Source organism: Syngnathus scovelli, chromosome 12 (genome assembly GCF_024217435.2).
Source record: "Syngnathus scovelli strain Florida chromosome 12, RoL_Ssco_1.2, whole genome shotgun sequence".
Classification (NCBI taxonomy): Eukaryota; Metazoa; Chordata; class Actinopteri; order Syngnathiformes; family Syngnathidae; genus Syngnathus; species Syngnathus scovelli.
Genome location: NC_090858.1, coordinates 11,844,912 through 11,862,361, shown reverse-complemented (window position 1 = coordinate 11,862,361; position 17,450 = coordinate 11,844,912). Strand labels below are relative to the sequence as shown.

At 40.2% G+C, this 17,450-nt stretch overlaps 1 long non-coding RNA gene across 2 annotated transcripts; it reads left to right on the top strand.

Moving 5' to 3' along the window:
• Positions 1-12,067: 12,067 nt before the first annotated feature.
• LOC125978285 (uncharacterized) lies at positions 12,068-15,515 on the top strand. Of its 2 annotated transcripts, none has more exons than XR_011087829.1 (4): positions 12,068-12,175; positions 12,883-12,987; positions 13,600-13,908; positions 14,984-15,515. It is a non-coding gene; the product is annotated as an uncharacterized lncRNA (long non-coding RNA). The 2 variants fall into 2 exon arrangements; XR_011087828.1 differs by having other exon boundaries at positions 12,883-13,010.
• Positions 15,516-17,450: the final 1,935 nt, after the last annotated feature.

Genomic DNA, 17,450 nt, shown 5'->3' with positions numbered 1-17,450 from the left:
TAAAAAAATATGGCGGCAGAAGGTTTGCCAAAAGGCGGCTTGGCTTAGATGAGCGGCGGCCGGAACGGGCCGGGGGCACGAGCTGCGTAATTCGATCTACGAGACCCTCTCGATCGCCTCCGTGACTTACAATTTAAGCCTCTTCCAACCAAATCAAAGTGGCACTTATGAAAAATGATGTTTTGGGGCTTGGGCTAAGAAGGAAAACAACAATTAACAGCGCAAGCTTTCTCTTTTTCACCCCGTCGGCCTTGGAGCCACCGTGAGTGTGTGCGTGAGCACGTGAGTGCGTTTGCCTCGATAGCTCGGGGAAGTATCTGTTTACTTTGTGATTACAGACAATTTGAGTGTCGCGGCCTAGTAAATTCAAACCATTCACTTGGCCATATTGGCTCAGACAGCATCATCAAGCCCACAATGTGGCACACGCACACATAGAGGGAGCTTCACCCACCCCCCACCCCGTGCATTGGCCAGCTTCCCCTCCAAGGCAAATAAACGTTCACATGTAATTAGGGCCAATTGTGTATATTTTCACGTCCATTTCCTGGACGAGCACGGGCCCCTCTTAAGAGCGCGGCAAGTGCGCCCTTGATGAGCCCGCGCGCGCTCGGCTGAAAGAACACCATTTATTGGTTCAAAGGGTGAAAGGCGACGGCAACATAAGTCGTTCTGTCCCGGGCCGGGCCGGGCCGAGGCGCCGCGTGTTTGGTCTGCGCGGGAACACGGGCGGCCCATCACCAAAACACGATCAGAAAGTCAATATTATGGCTGCGAAGAAGGCCAAAGTGCTGAAATGACGGCGGCAGCACTACAGGGATGAAGCATTTTCAAAAATCGACTCAATTGTTCATTTCAAATTCTAGTGAAATTTAGCAAGACAGTAGAAAGTCGTATCAAATCCTTTTCAGGCCACTTTCCAGGAAAACAAAACTAAGCAGCCATGTTTGTATCTTCAAATTATGTAGAGTTTGTGACAGCAACAGATACAAATATTAAGGACGATACAATCCATACCATTGACGAAGCGTTTTATTTATTTATTTTTTTAACTAAAACATAAAACTGGATAAACTTTATCGATCAACATAAGTGTTAAAAATGCTCTTGCAAGACCAGTTGCCATTTTTATGCAAAGTGCATCATTGGCGTCATCACTCAAAAAAGTGTTGCTTTTAAAATTGCCATCAGTCAAGTAACCTGGCTACTTTTTCAAGGTAACTTTGGCAACACCGACTGCCACATTGCTTCGCTGCACCTGGCGTTCTTTTGGCCATTTGCGCTCTTGCTTGTTCCAAACGTGTCTTTTGGGAAGGCTGATGGAAAAGTTCCACCTTTGTCTCATCATTTTGAACATTTTGTTTCCATCTGTCTGTCCTTGTTGATTGGCAGCGCGGCCCAAGCGTGTTTGACTGCCTTTCATGGCTGTGTTTACGTCCTGTATGTGTACGCGCGCGCGTGTGTGTGTGTGTGTGTGTGTGTGTGTGTGTGTGTGTGTGTGTGTGTGTGTGTGTGTGCGTGTACTTGTTTTTATTAGTATGGGGGGTCCGAAGACAGGGAGCCCACCAACAAAGTGGGGCCCTGTGTCGTTGTGGGGTCCAAAATCATGGACCCCACTCGGGAAACCACTCTAAAACAGCTTGAAATGCTCTAACAACATGCCTCACGAATTTTTTTCACTTACCCCTCATGGTCGCAATGTTGAGAATTGTGTGTGTGAAGTGTGTGTGCTCAGTAGCGGCCCCCCGACCATGGCAAGTGGTATTGCAAGTATACACACTACCGGAAGTGTGTGTGATTCAACCAATCAGGGCACCTCGTGATCCGAGTGTTGATTAAGAAAATAAAATGCTATTTCCTGTAGATTTAAACCAGGTAATTATTATTTTAGTAACCATAGCAGCTAAAATAATACTGTAAACATAAAATTCCTGCATTACAATTGCAATTTATCTACGTTATTTAATATTCATTACACTTGCTTTATAAAAATACGCTCATTCTATTAGGCTTATTTTAAAAACTGTCTCGTGCATTTTTCATGTTCTAAACATAAAAATAAAGGTATAAATAAATAGTAATTTATTCTTTACCATCAGTTTACATATTAGTTAAATCAGCATCTCGTGCATTTTTCATGTTCTAAACATAAAAATAAAGGTATAAATAAATAGTAATTTATTCTTTACCATCAGTTTACATATTAGTTAAATCAGCAGGTATTGCATGTGTTAGCTTCATGCGGCTAAAACCACCAGCTTAACGTCACTTCGCCACGTGTGACGCCGCCAGACTGAGACTGCTCCGCGACGAAGACACGCTGCTCATAACGAAACACAACATACACGGTGAGTAAATCAACTGCATGTAAATACTAAGTACAAGAAACTGATGTAGAAATGCTTTTTGTCCAGACCCCGAGGGGTTTATATCCAATGATTATGGCTTCGGATTCGGTATATTGTCACTCGGATGGCGTAACGTTTTCCCCTCAGACAGTCCGGCTTTTTAACTTGTTATTCATCTTAGCTTGCAGTGGTTTTAAAAACAATGGTGTAAAAGAGAACGACAGAATGTATAATTGCTCCGTGCTATATTCAGGATGATTTCGATGTGCTAATGTTTCATAATTGCTAAGCCCAGAACCGGACTCTGGCCGTAATTGCCGAAACCACTTCAAAACTCGTCAAACACGTGTGTGCTCAGTGTTATGATATATCTGCATGTCTTCTGTATTTCTCGGTGGTTTTCTATCAGAATGCTTTCTTTAAATAACACAAGCATTCTGACGCAAATAAAACTATCCGGAAACTAGCTTATTGGCTAATTAGCTACCGCTAATCAGGATGCTACGTTCACTTTTCAAACACAAACATAATAAAAACGAGTTGGTAGCTCCTGAAAAGTATAACGAGTTATACTGGTAAAACTATTGAAATAACTTTTCTTTGGATGCAGCACCTGGTTGGAACTGTGACTAGTTAAAAGTAACAAAGCTCAGCTTCAAACCGACAAACATTTTCATTAATATATCAGTATTTTCTGAAAAATATTCTTTCTTTAATCACTCTTGTTCTGTTAGTTCTCAGGCCAGGCTTATTCCTTCAGTCTTTATACAGTGGATGATTACAAATCTTTTAAAATTAATATAGAGTGCTTGTTAAAGTTCTCTCTGCCATGTTTTGAATTATTTTTTAGAGCCAGAAATGTCCAAAAGGAAAGCAAGAAAAAAGCCTGCTGATGAAGCAGCCTTTTACATTTAATCCTCAAAGGACAAACCTGGACTAGTGGAAAGATTTATTGATGATCAAAAAGGTAATAAACTCATTTTTAGACCATTTATCCATTAAGTATATATTTATTTATTTTATAAAACAACACAAAAAACAATCAAATTCAGATTGGTTGTTGTATTTCTGTTTCTAAGCGAGAACTTAGTATTAAAATTGTAAGATAACACCACAATTATTTGGTTAAAGGTGTATCTTAAAGAAATATTTTCTCATAACCAATGGTTTTATATAAAATGTCCTTGCAGGAAGAGGCGTGTTTGCTACCCAGCACTTTGAACAAGGAGAGTTCATCTTAGAATACAGGGGTCAACTTCTGTCAGCAGAAAAATGCCAAACAAGCAAGTACTCTGAAAAGGAGAGTACATTTCTCTTTGACTTTGAATGGCAGAATCATTACTGGTGGTATGTATATCCAAATATTTTCTATACAATAATTATGAACTCTAGAAAGAGACTGGAATAAAATACCCTAAATTAGTGAGTCACTCAGAAGCAATATTTCAATAACACATCAGGATTGTGGCATTAACAATTTTTTTTATTTAGTGCTATGACGTTCAAAAAGACATTGTTTCCCTCTCAACTTTTCTTTTGAAATGTTGCAAGTTTTTATTTCTGTAAGCCAACTTTTATTTTACTAAAAAACTAGTTATATGATACAAAATGTTTGATTTCTGTTTTTTCTTTCCTAGTATTGATGCATCAACAGAGGATGGCTCTCTTGGAAGATTAGTGAATGACAACCACAAGTCTCCAAACTGCACCATGAAAAAAATAGTAAATGACGAGCCCCATTTGTGCCTTTTTGCCATCAAAAACATAGAAATGGGAACTGAAATCAATTACAACTATGGTGATTCTAAATGGCCATGGCGTGAAAAAGTAAGTCAGTAAGATCAAGTATGCAAGTTGGAATATTAATTTGTTATTAAAAAAAGGAAGATTTTTGTCTCTTTTATTTGAATTACTCTCAGTATGATGTTGGTAAGTTATTTGTGGTTTTGATTCCAGGTGACAGGCTCTCAGGCTCCTGTTGACGGTGCGCTGCCTGAACCAGCCAGAACTTGGCAGGACTCTGGCCCTGATGATAACATCAAACAAGATGCCAGCCAACAGGTAACATTCAGTTAGACTTTGTTGTAAGAAATAAACTTTGTAGACCTTTTCTTGTTCTCTTAGTTTACAGCTTTTAGTTGGAAAGCTGTTCTTTAGTCAGAAGGTACCTTAAACAGCATTCAGCCAACCATTGGATCACATGGTTTTAGTGGTTCTCCTCATAGAGCCCAAACGAACCAGTGGCACACACACCTATAGAAGGATTGTTGAAACATGCGCCCATGGGTGTCCAACCAAGCCAATCATTCACACACACATAACAGATTTCTGATGGCTACTTGTGGGGCCCTCCGTATGGATCTAAAGTTGTCTTGGTTATTCCAACCAAGCCAATCATTCACACACACACAATAACAGATTTCTGATGGCTACTTGTGGGGCTCTCCGTATGGATCGAAAGTTGTCTCATGTTTTTAGATCATATTTTGGTTATGGACATTATGGAGGCTGATTATATTACAGCTATAGTTCCACACATCCTCAACAGCAAAACGACTAAAGTGTCATGCTGAAGGATGCTCCACTACATCCATAAAGATGCTGTTATAGGACCTGATTAGACATCAGGTCTGACTGGAACACTTTAGTTAGAAAAGCTTGTTTGGTTTTGGGGACTAACTTCACATGATTTAACTATACAGGTCTTGAGTCTGTCATTTGTGGTGTCTGTATGATGTTGGTAAGTTATTTGTGGTTTTAATTCCAGGTGACAGGCTCTCAGGCTCCTGTTGACGGTGCTCTGCCTGAACCAGCCAGAACTTGGCAGGACTCTGACCCTGATGATAACATCAAACAAGATGCCAGCCAACAGGTAACATTCAGTTAGACTTTGTTGTAAGAAATCAACTTTGTAGACCTTTTCTTGTTCTCTTAGTTTACAGCTTTTAGTTGGAAAGCTGTTCTTTAGTCAGAAGGTACCTTAAACAGCATTCAGCCAACCATTGGATCACACGGTTTTAGTGATTCTCCTCATAGAGCCCAAACGAACCAGTGGCACACACACCTATAGAAGGATTGTTGAAACATGCGCCCATGGGTGTCCAACCAAGCCAATCATTCACACACACAACAGATTTCTGATGGCTACTTGTGGGGCCCTCCGTATGGATCTAAAGTTGTCTTGGTTATTCCAACCAAGCCAATCATTCACACACACACAATAACAGATTTCTGATGGCTACTTGTGGGGCCCTCCGTATGGATCGAAAGTTGTCTCATGTTTTTAGATCATATTTTGGTTATGGACATTATGGAGGCTGATTATATTACAGCTATAGTTCCACACGTCCTCAACAGCAAAACGGCTAAAGTGTCATGCTGAAGGATGCTCCACTACATCCATAAAGATGCTGTTATAGGACCTGATTAAACATCAGGTCTGACTGGAACACTTTAGTTAGAAAAGCTTGTTTGGTTTTGGGGACTAACTTCACATGATTTAACTATACAGGTCTTGAGTCTGTCATTTGTGGTGTCTGTATGATGTTGGTAAGTTATTTGTGGTTTTAATTCCAGGTGACAGGCTCTCAGGCTCCTGTTGACGGTGCGCTGCCTGAACCAGCCAGAACTTGGCAGGACTCTGACCCTGATGATAACATCAAACAAGATGCCAGCCAACAGGTAACATTCAGTGCGACTTTGTTGTAAGAAATAAACTTTGTAGACCTTTTCTTGTTCTCTTAGTTTACAGCTTTTAGTTGGAAAGCTGTTCTTTAGTCAGAAGGTACCTTAAACAGCATTCAGCCAACCATTGGATCACACGGTTTTAGTGGTTCTCATCATAGAGCCCAAACGAACCAGTGGCACACACACCTATAGAAGGATTGTTGAAACATGCGCCCATGGGTGTCCAACCAAGCCAATCATTCACACACACATAACAGATTTCTGATGGCTACTTGTGGGGCCCTCCGTATGGATCTAAAGTTGTCTTGGTTATTCCAACCAAGCCAATCATTCACACACACACAATAACAGATTTCTGATGGCTACTTGTGGGGCCCTCCGTATGGATCAAAGGTTGCCTCATGTTTTTAGATCATATTTTGGTTATGGACATTATGGAGGCTGATTATATTACAGCTATAGTTCCACACATCCTCAACAGCTAAACGGCTAAAGTGTCATGCTGAAGGATGCTCCACTACATCCATAAAGATGCTGTTATAGGACCTGATTAGACATCAGGTCTGACTGGAACACTTTAGTTAGAAAAGCTTGTTTGGTTTTGGGGACTAACTTCACATGATTTAACTATACAGGTCTTGAGTCTGTCATTTGTGGTGTCTGTATGATGTTGGTAAGTTATTTGTGGTTTTAATTCCAGGTGACAGGCTCTCAGGCTCCTGTTGACGGTGCTCTGCCTGAACCAGCCAGAACTTGGCAGGACTCTGACCCTGATGATAACATCAAACAAGATGCCAGCCAACAGGTAACATTCAGTTAGACTTTGTTGTAAGAAATCAACTTTGTAGACCTTTTCTTGTTCTCTTAGTTTACAGCTTTTAGTTGGAAAGCTGCTCTTTAGTCAGAAGGTACCTTAAACAGCATTCAGCCAACCATTGGATCACATGGTTTTAGTGATTCTCCTTATAGAGCCCAAACGAACCAGTGGCACACACACCTATAGAAGGATTGTTGAAACATGCGCCCATGGGTGTCCAACCAAGCCAATCATTCACACACACATAACAGATTTCTGATGGCTACTTGTGGGGCCCTCCGTATGGATCTAAAGTTGTCTTGGTTATTCCAACCAAGCCAATCATTCACACACACACAATAACAGATTTCTGATGGCTACTTGTGGGGCCCTCCGTATGGATCGAAAGTTGTCTTGGTTATTCCAACCAAGCCAATCATTCACACACACATAATAACAGATTTCTCATGGCTACTTGTGGGGCCCTCCGTATGGATCGAAAGTTGTCTTGGTTGTTCCAACCAAGCCAATCATTCACACACACATAATAACAGATTTCTCATGGCTACTTGTGGGGCCCTCCGTATTGACCGAAGGTTGTCTCATGTTTTTAGATCATATTTTGGTTATGGACATTATGGAGGCTGATTATATTACAGCTATAGTTCCACACATCCTCAACAGCAAAACGGCTAAAGTGTCATGCTGAAGGATGCTCCACTACATCCATAAAGATGCTGTTATAGGACCTGATTAGACATCAGGGCTGACTGGAACACTTTAGTTAGAAAAGCTTGTTTGGTTTTGGGGACTAACTTCACATGATTTAACTATACAGGTCTTGAGTCTGTCATTTGTGGTGTCTGTATGATGTTGGTAAGTTATTTGTGGTTTTAATTCCAGGTGACAGGCTCTCAGGCTCCTGTTGACGGTGCGCTGCCTGAACCAGCCAGAACTTGGCAGGACTCTGACCCTGATGATAACATCAAACAAGATGCCAGCCAACAGGTAACATTCAGTTAGACTTTGTTGTAAGAAATAAACTTTGTAGACCTTTTCTTGTTCTCTTAGTTTACAGCTTTTAGTTGGAAAGCTGTTCTTTAGTCAGAAGGTACCTTAAACAGCATTCAGCCAACCATTGGATCACACGGTTTTAGTGGTTCTCCTCATAGAGCCCAAACGAACCAGTGGCACACACACCTATAGAAGGATTGTTGAAACATGCGCCCATGGGTGTCCAACCAAGCCAATCATTCACACACACACATAACAGATTTCTGATGGCTACTTGTGGGGCCCTCCGTATGGATCTAAAGTTGTCTTGGTTATTCCAACCAAGCCAATCATTCACACACACACAATAACAGATTTCTCATGGCTACTTGTGGGGCCCTCCGTATGGATCAAAGGTTGCCTCATGTTTTTAGATCATATTTTGGTTATGGACATTATGGAGGCTGATTATATTACAGCTATAGTTCCACACATCCTCAACAGCTAAACGGCTAAAGTGTCATGCTGAAGCATGCTCCACTACATCCATAAAGATGCTGTTATAGGACCTGATTAGACATCAGGTCTGACTGGAACACTTTAGTTAGAAAAGATGGTTTGGTTTTGGGGACTAACTTCACATGATTTAACTATACAGGTCTTGAGTCTGTCATTTGTGGTGTCTGTATGATGTTGGTAAGTTATTTGTGGTTTTAATTCCAGGTGACAGGCTCTCAGGCTCCTGTTGACGGTGCTCTGCCTGAACCAGCCAGAACTTGGCAGGACTCTGACCCTGATGATAACATCAAACAAGATGCCAGCCAACAGGTAACATTCAGTTAGACTTTGTTGTAAGAAATAAACTTTGTAGACCTTTTCTTGTTCTCTTAGTTTACAGTTTTTAGTTGGAAAGCTGTTCTTTAGTCAGAAGGTACCTTAAACAGCATTCAGCCAACCATTGGATCACACGGTTTTAGTGGTTCTCCTCATAGAGCCCAAACGAACCAGTGGCACACACACCTACACATGGATATTTGAAACATGCGCCCATGGGTGTCCAACCAAGCCAATCATTCACACACACATAACAGATTTCTGATGGCTACTTGTGGGGCCCTCCGTATGGATCGAAAGTTGTCTTGGTTATTTCAACCAAGCCAATCATTCACACACACATAACAGATTTCTCATGGCTACTTGTGGGGCCCTCCGTATGGATCGAAAGTTGTCTTGGTTATTCCAACCAAGCCAATCATTCACACACACATAATAACAGATTTCTGACGGCTACTTGTGGGGCCCTCCGTATTGACCGAAGGTTGTCTCATGTTTTTAGATCATATTTTGGTTATGGACATTATGGAGGCTGATTATATTACAGCTATAGTTCCACACATCCTCAACAGCAAAACGGCTAAAGTGTCATGCTGAAGGATGCTCCACTACATCCATAAAGATGCTGTTATAGGACCTGATTAGACATCAGGGCTGACTGGAACACTTTAGTTAGAAAAGCTTGTTTGGTTTTGGGGACTAACTTCACATGATTTAACTATACAGGTCTTGAGTCTGTCATTTGTGGTGTCTGTATGATGTTGGTAAGTTATTTGTGGTTTTAATTCCAGGTGACAGGCTCTCAGGCTCCTGTTGACGGTGCGCTGCCTGAACCAGCCAGAACTTGGCAGGACTCTGACCCTGATGATAACATCAAACAAGATGCCAGCCAACAGGTAACATTCAGTTAGACTTTGTTGTAAGAAATAAACTTTGTAGACCTTTTCTTGTTCTCTTAGTTTACAGCTTTTAGTTGGAAAGCTGTTCTTTAGTCAGAAGGTACCTTAAACAGCATTCAGCCAACCATTGGATCACACGGTTTTAGTGGTTCTCCTCATAGAGCCCAAACGAACCAGTGGCACACACACCTATAGAAGGATTGTTAAAACATGCGCCCATGGGTGTCCAACCAAGCCAATCATTCACACACACAACAGATTTCTGATGGCTACTTGTGGGGCCCTCCGTATGGATCTAAAGTTGTCTTGGTTATTCCAACCAAGCCAATCATTCACACACACACAATAACAGATTTCTGATGGCTACTTGTGGGGCCCTCCGTATGGATCGAAAGTTGTCTCATGTTTTTAGATCATATTTTGGTTATGGACATTATGGAGGCTGATTATATTACAGCTATAGTTCCACACATCCTCAACAGCTAAACGGCTAAAGTGTCATGCTGAAGGATGCTCCACTACATCCATAAAGATGCTGTTATAGGACCTGATTAGACATCAGGTCTGACTGGAACACTTTAGTTAGAAAAGCTTGTTTGGTTTTGGGGACTAACTTCACATGATTTAACTATACAGGTCTTGAGTCTGTCATTTGTGGTGTCTGTATGATGTTGGTAAGTTATTTGTGGTTTTAATTCCAGGTGACAGGCTCTCAGGCTCCTGTTGACGGTGCTCTGCCTGAACCAGCCAGAACTTGGCAGGACTCTGACCCTGATGATAACATCAAACAAGATGCCAGCCAACAGGTAACATTCAGTTAGACTTTGTTGTAAGAAATAAACTTTGTAGACCTTTTCTTGTTCTCTTAGTTTACAGCTTTTAGTTGGAAAGCTGTTCTTTAGTCAGAAGGTACCTTAAACAGCATTCAGCCAACCATTGGATCACACGGTTTTAGTGGTTCTCCTCATAGAGCCCAAACGAACCAGTGGCACACACACCTATACATGGATATTTGAAACATGCGCCCATGGGTGTCCAACCAAGCCAATCATTCACACACACATAACAGATTTCTGATGGCTACTTGTGGGGCCCTCCGTATGGATCGAAAGTTGTCTTGGTTATTCCAACCAAGCCAATCATTCACACACACATAATAACAGATTTCTCATGGCTACTTGTGGGGCCCTCCGTATGGATCGAAAGTTGTCTTGGTTATTCCAACCAAGCCAATCATTCACACACACATAATAACAGATTTCTGAAAGCTACTTGTGGGGCCCTCCGTATTGATCGAAGGTTGTCTCATGTTTTTAGATCATATTTTGGTTATGGACATTATGGAGGCTGATTATATTACAGCTATAGTTCCACACATCCTCAACAGTTAAACGGCTAAAGTGTCATGCTCAAGGATGCTCCACTACATCCATAAAGATGCTGTTATAGGACCTGATTAGACATCCAGAACTGACTGGAACACTTTAGTTAGAAAAGCTTGTTTGGTTTTGGGGACTAACTTCACATGATTTAACTATACAGGTCTTGAGTCTGTCATTTGTGGTGTCTGTATGATGTTGGTAAGTTATTTGTGGTTTTAATTCCAGGTGACAGGCTCTCAGGCTCCTGTTGATGGTGCGCTGCCTGAACCAGCCAGAACTTGGCAGGACTCTGACCCTGATGATAACATCAAACAAGATGCCAGCCAACGGGTAACATTCAGTGCGACTTTGTTGTAAGAAATAAACTTTGTAGACCTTTTCTTGTTCTCTTAGTTTACAGCTTTTAGTTGGAAAGCTGTTCTTTAGTCAGAAGGTACCTTAAACAGCATTCAGCCAACCATTGGATCACACGGTTTTAGTGGTTCTCCTCATAGAGCCCAAACGAACCAGTGGCACACACACCTATAGATGGATATTTGAAACATGCGCCCATGGGTGTCCAACCAAGCCAATCATTCACACACACATAAAAGATTTCTGATGGCTACTTGTGGGGCCCTCCGCATGGATCGAAAGTTGTCTTGGTTATTCCAACCAAGCCAATCATTCACACACACATAATAACAGATTTCTGATGGCTACTTGTGGGGCCCTCCGTATGGATCTAAAGTTGTCTTGGTTATTCCAACCAAGCCAATCATTCACACACACATAATAACAGATTTCTGATAGCTACTTGTGGGGCCCTCCGTATGGATCGAAGGTTGTCTCATGTTTTTAGATCATATTTTGGTTATGGACATTATGGAGGCTGATTATATTACAGCTATAGTTCCACACATCCTCAACAGTTAAACGGCTAAAGTGTCATGCTCAAGGATGCTCCACTACATCCATAAAGATGCTGTTATAGGACCTGATTAGACATCCAGAACTGACTGGAACACTTTAGTTAGAAAAGCTTGTTTGGTTTTGGGGACTAACTTCACATGATTTAACTATACAGGTCTTGAGTCTGTCATTTGTGGTGTCTGTATGATGTTGGTAAGTTATTTGTGGTTTTAATTCCAGGTGACAGGCTCTCAGGCTCCTGTTGATGGTGCGCTGCCTGAATCAGCCAGAACTTGGCAGGACTCTGACCCTGATGATAACATCAAACAAGATGCCAGCCAACAGGTAACATTCAGTTAGACTTTGTTGTAAGAAATAAACTTTGTAGACCTTTTCTTGTTCTCTTAGTTTACAGCTTTTAGTTGGAAAGCTGTTCTTTAGTCAGAAGGTACCTTAAACAGCATTCAGCCAACCATTGGATCACACGGTTTTAGTGGTTCTCCTCATAGAGCCCAAACGAACCAGTGGCACACACACCTATAGATGGATTGTTGAAACATGCGCCCATGGGTGTCCAACCAAGCCAATCATTCACACACACATAACAGATTTGTGATGGCTACTTGTGGGGCCCTCCGTATGGATCTAAAGTTGTCTTGGTTATTCCAACCAAGCCAATCATTCACACTCACATAATAACAGATTTCTGATGGCTACTTGTGGGGCCCTCCGTATGGATCGAAGGTTGTCTCATGTTTTTAGATCATATTTTGGTTATGGACATTATGGAGGCTGATTATATTACAGCTATAGTTCCACACATCCTCAACAGCTAAACGGCTAAAGTGTCATGCTGAAGGATGCTCCACTACATCCATAAAGATGCTGTTATAGGACCTGATTAGACATCCAGAACTGACTGGAACACTTTAGTTAGAAAAGCTTGTTTGGTTTCGGGGACTAACTTCACATGATTTAACTATACAGGTCTTGAGTCTGTCATTTTTGGTGTCTGTATGATGTTGGTAAGTTATTTGTGGTTTTAATTCCAGGTGACAGGCTCTCAGGCTCCTGTTGATGGTGCGCTGCCTGAACCAGCCAGAACTTGGCAGGACTCTGACCCTGATGATAACATCAAACAAGATGCCAGCCAACGGGTAACATTCAGTGCGACTTTGTTGTAAGAAATAAACTTTGTAGACCTTTTCTTGTTCTCTTAGTTTACAGCTTTTAGTTGGAAAGCTGTTCTTTAGTCAGAAGGTACCTTAAACAGCATTCAGCCAACCATTGGATCACACGGTTTTAGTGGTTCTCCTCATAGAGCCCAAACGAACCAGTGGCACACACACCTATAGATGGATTGTTGAAACATGCGCCCATGGGTGTCCAACCAAGCCAATCATTCACACACACATAACAGATTTCTGATGGCTACTTGTGGGGCCCTCCGTATGGATCTAAGGTTGTCATGGTTATTCCAACCAAGCCAATCATTCACACACACATAACAGATTTCTGAAATATGGTTTCTTGTGGCTTCTTTGTTGTAAATTTTGGAGCCTTTTCCATGTTTTATATGTAAAATTTCCTGTGATATAAGGTTTTGGCATATTTCAGAGGATGTGTACAGCACCGGTCGTCTACCAGTTAAGATATTGGACAGAAATTTTAATTATTTTGAGCAAAGAAATTCTAGTCTTTATATTAATACAGCATATAAGAGTAGCTTGCAGAAACTAACAACACATTTCTTTTAATTCCCTCCATAGAGCTATCAATTATCAAAGGAGTTTCTCAAAGTGGACTACTCAGACAGTGATGATACTGACAATGATTCCCAAAAGGACTGCTCTGTACCTCTGCAAATCAATCTGCTCAAAACAAGAGTATATTAAATTTGACCAAGCATTCTTATACAGGTGCAGTTAATTTTTGTTTTAGAATATTGCTATACTGTGTTTTTTTTCTGTACTTAAAAATCATCATTTCAGATGGGCTGATCCCAGAAGTGATAGAAGTGACCTCTTGTACCTCCGCATCTCGTGGCCCAAGTAATGAAAAGTCTGCCAAAAAGGGAGGTGAGTTTAGAGTAATCCTTTTCAATATATAACTTTATCACAGTTGCTTTTAAATTGCCCAATTGTTACTACTGTATCAGTATCTAATTATCCTCACATATGCTGCTTACTAAGATTTAGATGACCCAAGCAAGATATATTAAACACCACTTGACTTTTTTTCTTAGACATGTAAGGTCTAAACTTTTGAATTTTGTCATAAAATGAAAATTGACCCATCCTTTCTCATGTGAGTTACAGGTCATTGCTAACCTTGATTATATGTGAGATGTTTGTTTACATCTATTTTTAAATAGAGGTAATGTATACATGACACATTTACCTCAAAAGAGAGAAAGAAAAATTGCTCTAGATTAACCTATTAGTGAATATGCAAATTCACACATTGTCACACCAAGGCAGATACCATTCTTATACAGCTTGCATTTAATTTTTTACACATTATATATTTCCAAATTTACTTTTATCATCTTTGTTTGTCCATGTGTAGCACGTTATCAAAGCAAATTCCCCATACATGTAAAACACTGTCTGAAAAAAGTTTTTCTCTGATTTTTATTTTTTATTTTCCCTGATTTTGCAACAACTTGTATCTGTTCTTAATGGTTTTGTCAGAGAAATGGTGCATCCCAATGTGCTGCCATGGTGGAGTTTGACTGCCTGTGCAACCTCTGTAGGGTCCAGGAATTGCTTCATCTACCAGCAGTGACATTCTGGTCAAATGCAAAACTGCTTAAAAGTAATCAAGAAAATGAGAGACCTCTTTCCCCCACCACCAAAACTGGGGGCATTCTAATGTTACCCTTTTGTGCATCTATTTTTAATTTTGTTAATATCAAAACAGCTGACACTGAAGACCACCTAGCAACTTAAATGACCGGATTAATATCTCAGATATTAACTGATTTACTTATGTCTATTGTAGGCTCATCACTGTTGACAAAGATAGTTGACGTTATAAAATATCTCATTTGAATTATATTGTCGGATAATTGTACATAAAGTGAATGTATTCTTTATGCAATTTTGTTCTAATTAAGTTGTAAACTAAAAAGTGCTCTTCCTATGCCCTTAGGTAACGGAAAAGTTGTGAAAAGAAGCTGGACCCCAGAGGAATGTGCTGCAGTAAATAAACATTCAAGGAAGTATATATTGACAAATCAGGTTCCTGGTAAGCTTGACTGCGAGAGATGCATTGCTGCAGAACCACAAGCACCGAGCTGTTAAGTACTTTGTCAAAAAGAGAATAACCACCATGAGGAGAAAATATGAGTGAAACAGCTTCCCTTAACAGAGATAGAAACACATGGCTGGTCCTGTTTCACCATTTGTTCACTATTTGTTTGTGATTTTTTTTATGCTCCACTTCTCCTGTTCGTAAATGTTAGATTAAATAAGTTCCTTTATTCATTGGCTACATTTGTAATGTGTCCATTTAAAATTTTGACTCGACAATTATTACTTGTAAATCCTGTGTACTTTATAGTTAGCTAAAATGCAGAATTTAAATATTTTAAAATGTACCAATATGACTGAACAAATTGAAGAATATTAAGACTGTGACCAAGGAAAATGGACCAGAATCTGAATAAAGACTTCAGAATGTATTTTAGAATGCACATTTCAATGTATATCTAGTATATTTAGCCAGATGAAAGTATTAATAACACTAACAAAATTTTTAGGTTTTCTCAAATGATTAAGTCCACACAAATGCATGTTTGGGTTAGATTAGGGTTGGGGTTGAACTTGATAGATCCTCTTTATAAAGGCAGACCTAACAAGTCTTAAATCTTAACAGCAAGCTCCATAACTGGCTAAAAAAAATAATGTGTGTATAGGTAGACCTCTTAAGGTTGAAATATTAAAAGCGATCCCCATAACTGACTAAAAATCTCATGTGTGTAAAGGTGGACCCCGCAAAGCCGGAATGTTAGAAACAGGCCCCAGATATGACTGAAAAACTGACATGAAAAAAAAAGTTTCAAATTGTGTTTATTGAAAGTGATTTTTAGTAACAAGATTTTTTTTGGGAGTTGCCTGATTTTTTTCATAGTTCTTGGACCACTAGAAAGGGTGGACCCCAGAACTCGGTAAATTAAGTTGGGTCCTGCAGAGGGAGGTTAACAAGGATGCGTGTGTGTGCGTGTGTGCGTGCGTGTGTGCGTGTGTGCGTGTGTGCGTGTGTGTGTGTGTGTGTGTGTGGTGGCAAAGTGGAGCGAGATCTGGATAGTGTCAATGTTGCCAGAAAGGGATGTGAGTAATTACCAAGACTCCAAACATGACTTTGGCCCGTTTCAAACGATATGACATTCTCCACCCCCAAAAGAACTACAACCTGTCAACAACACATCATCATTCTGCAAGTCATCATCTGTGCTAAAATGATTCCCTCTCCCAAACCGGTCGCGTTTACATTTATTTGATATGTCACCGATTTACACCAAACGAGAGAAAGAAATTAAGTTTAAAGGTCTGTCGCAGCACGTGAATCTCATTCATGAGCGTCCACCGCAATTTTTCAGTTGAATTTTGACAGCAATGTATTTGGACGGCTCGGTAGCTCGAACCAAATTCATTGCAGCAAAGCTGTTGACGATCATGTCGATATTTTAATTTCATGAGTGAAACCCAACTCCTCCGTCGGCACATTTTGTGCGGCGTCACCGTGCAGCACGAAGCGATCCACCTGACCAAAGCAGCAAAAGCAGCAATAGCAGCCGAGCGTATTAGCTCTAATAACACTCATTACGCCACAACAATGTCCAGAGCGCTTGTCAACCTGATGATTAATGGCTACCTTTCTTTCTTTTTTTTTTTCGATTCAAGCGGCCTATAAGTGAAGGAGGCGCATAATTGAGGATTATTCACACGGTCAAACTTGCGTATTGTCGTGTTCATTTCAAGTTTAGGTTGACTTTGCAGTTATATTCATATTAAGCCTTCCAATCAAATGAAAGATGTCCTTTCCCGGCATTCCCGCTATCTAATGTTATGACTCATAAATTAATAAAAGTAATGTGATTGACACCTAAATCCCCTCATGCTGCGCACACAAAAATGCAGTTTTTTTTAATAAAGTATCAAATGATTCGAAAGCCTGCTTCACAAAATAATTTGGAACAAAAACAAAAAAATATATCCATATATGTTCATATTAAGCCTTCCAATCAAATGAAAGACGTCCTTTACCGGCATTCCCACGATCTAACGTTATGACTCATAAATTAGTAAAAGCAATGTGATTGACACCTAAACCTCCTCATGCTGCGCACACAAAAATGCAGTTTTTTTTTTTGTAAAGTATAAAATGATTCGAAAGCCTGCTTCACAAAATAATTTGGAACAAAAACAAAAAAATATATCCATATATGTTCATATTAAGCCTTCCAATCAAATGAAAGACGTCCTTTACCGGCATTCCCACGATCTAACGTTATGACTCATAAATTAGTAAAAGCAATGTGATTGACACCTAAACCTCCTCATGCTGCGCACACAAAAATGCAGTTTTTTTTTTTGTAAAGTATAAAATGATTCGA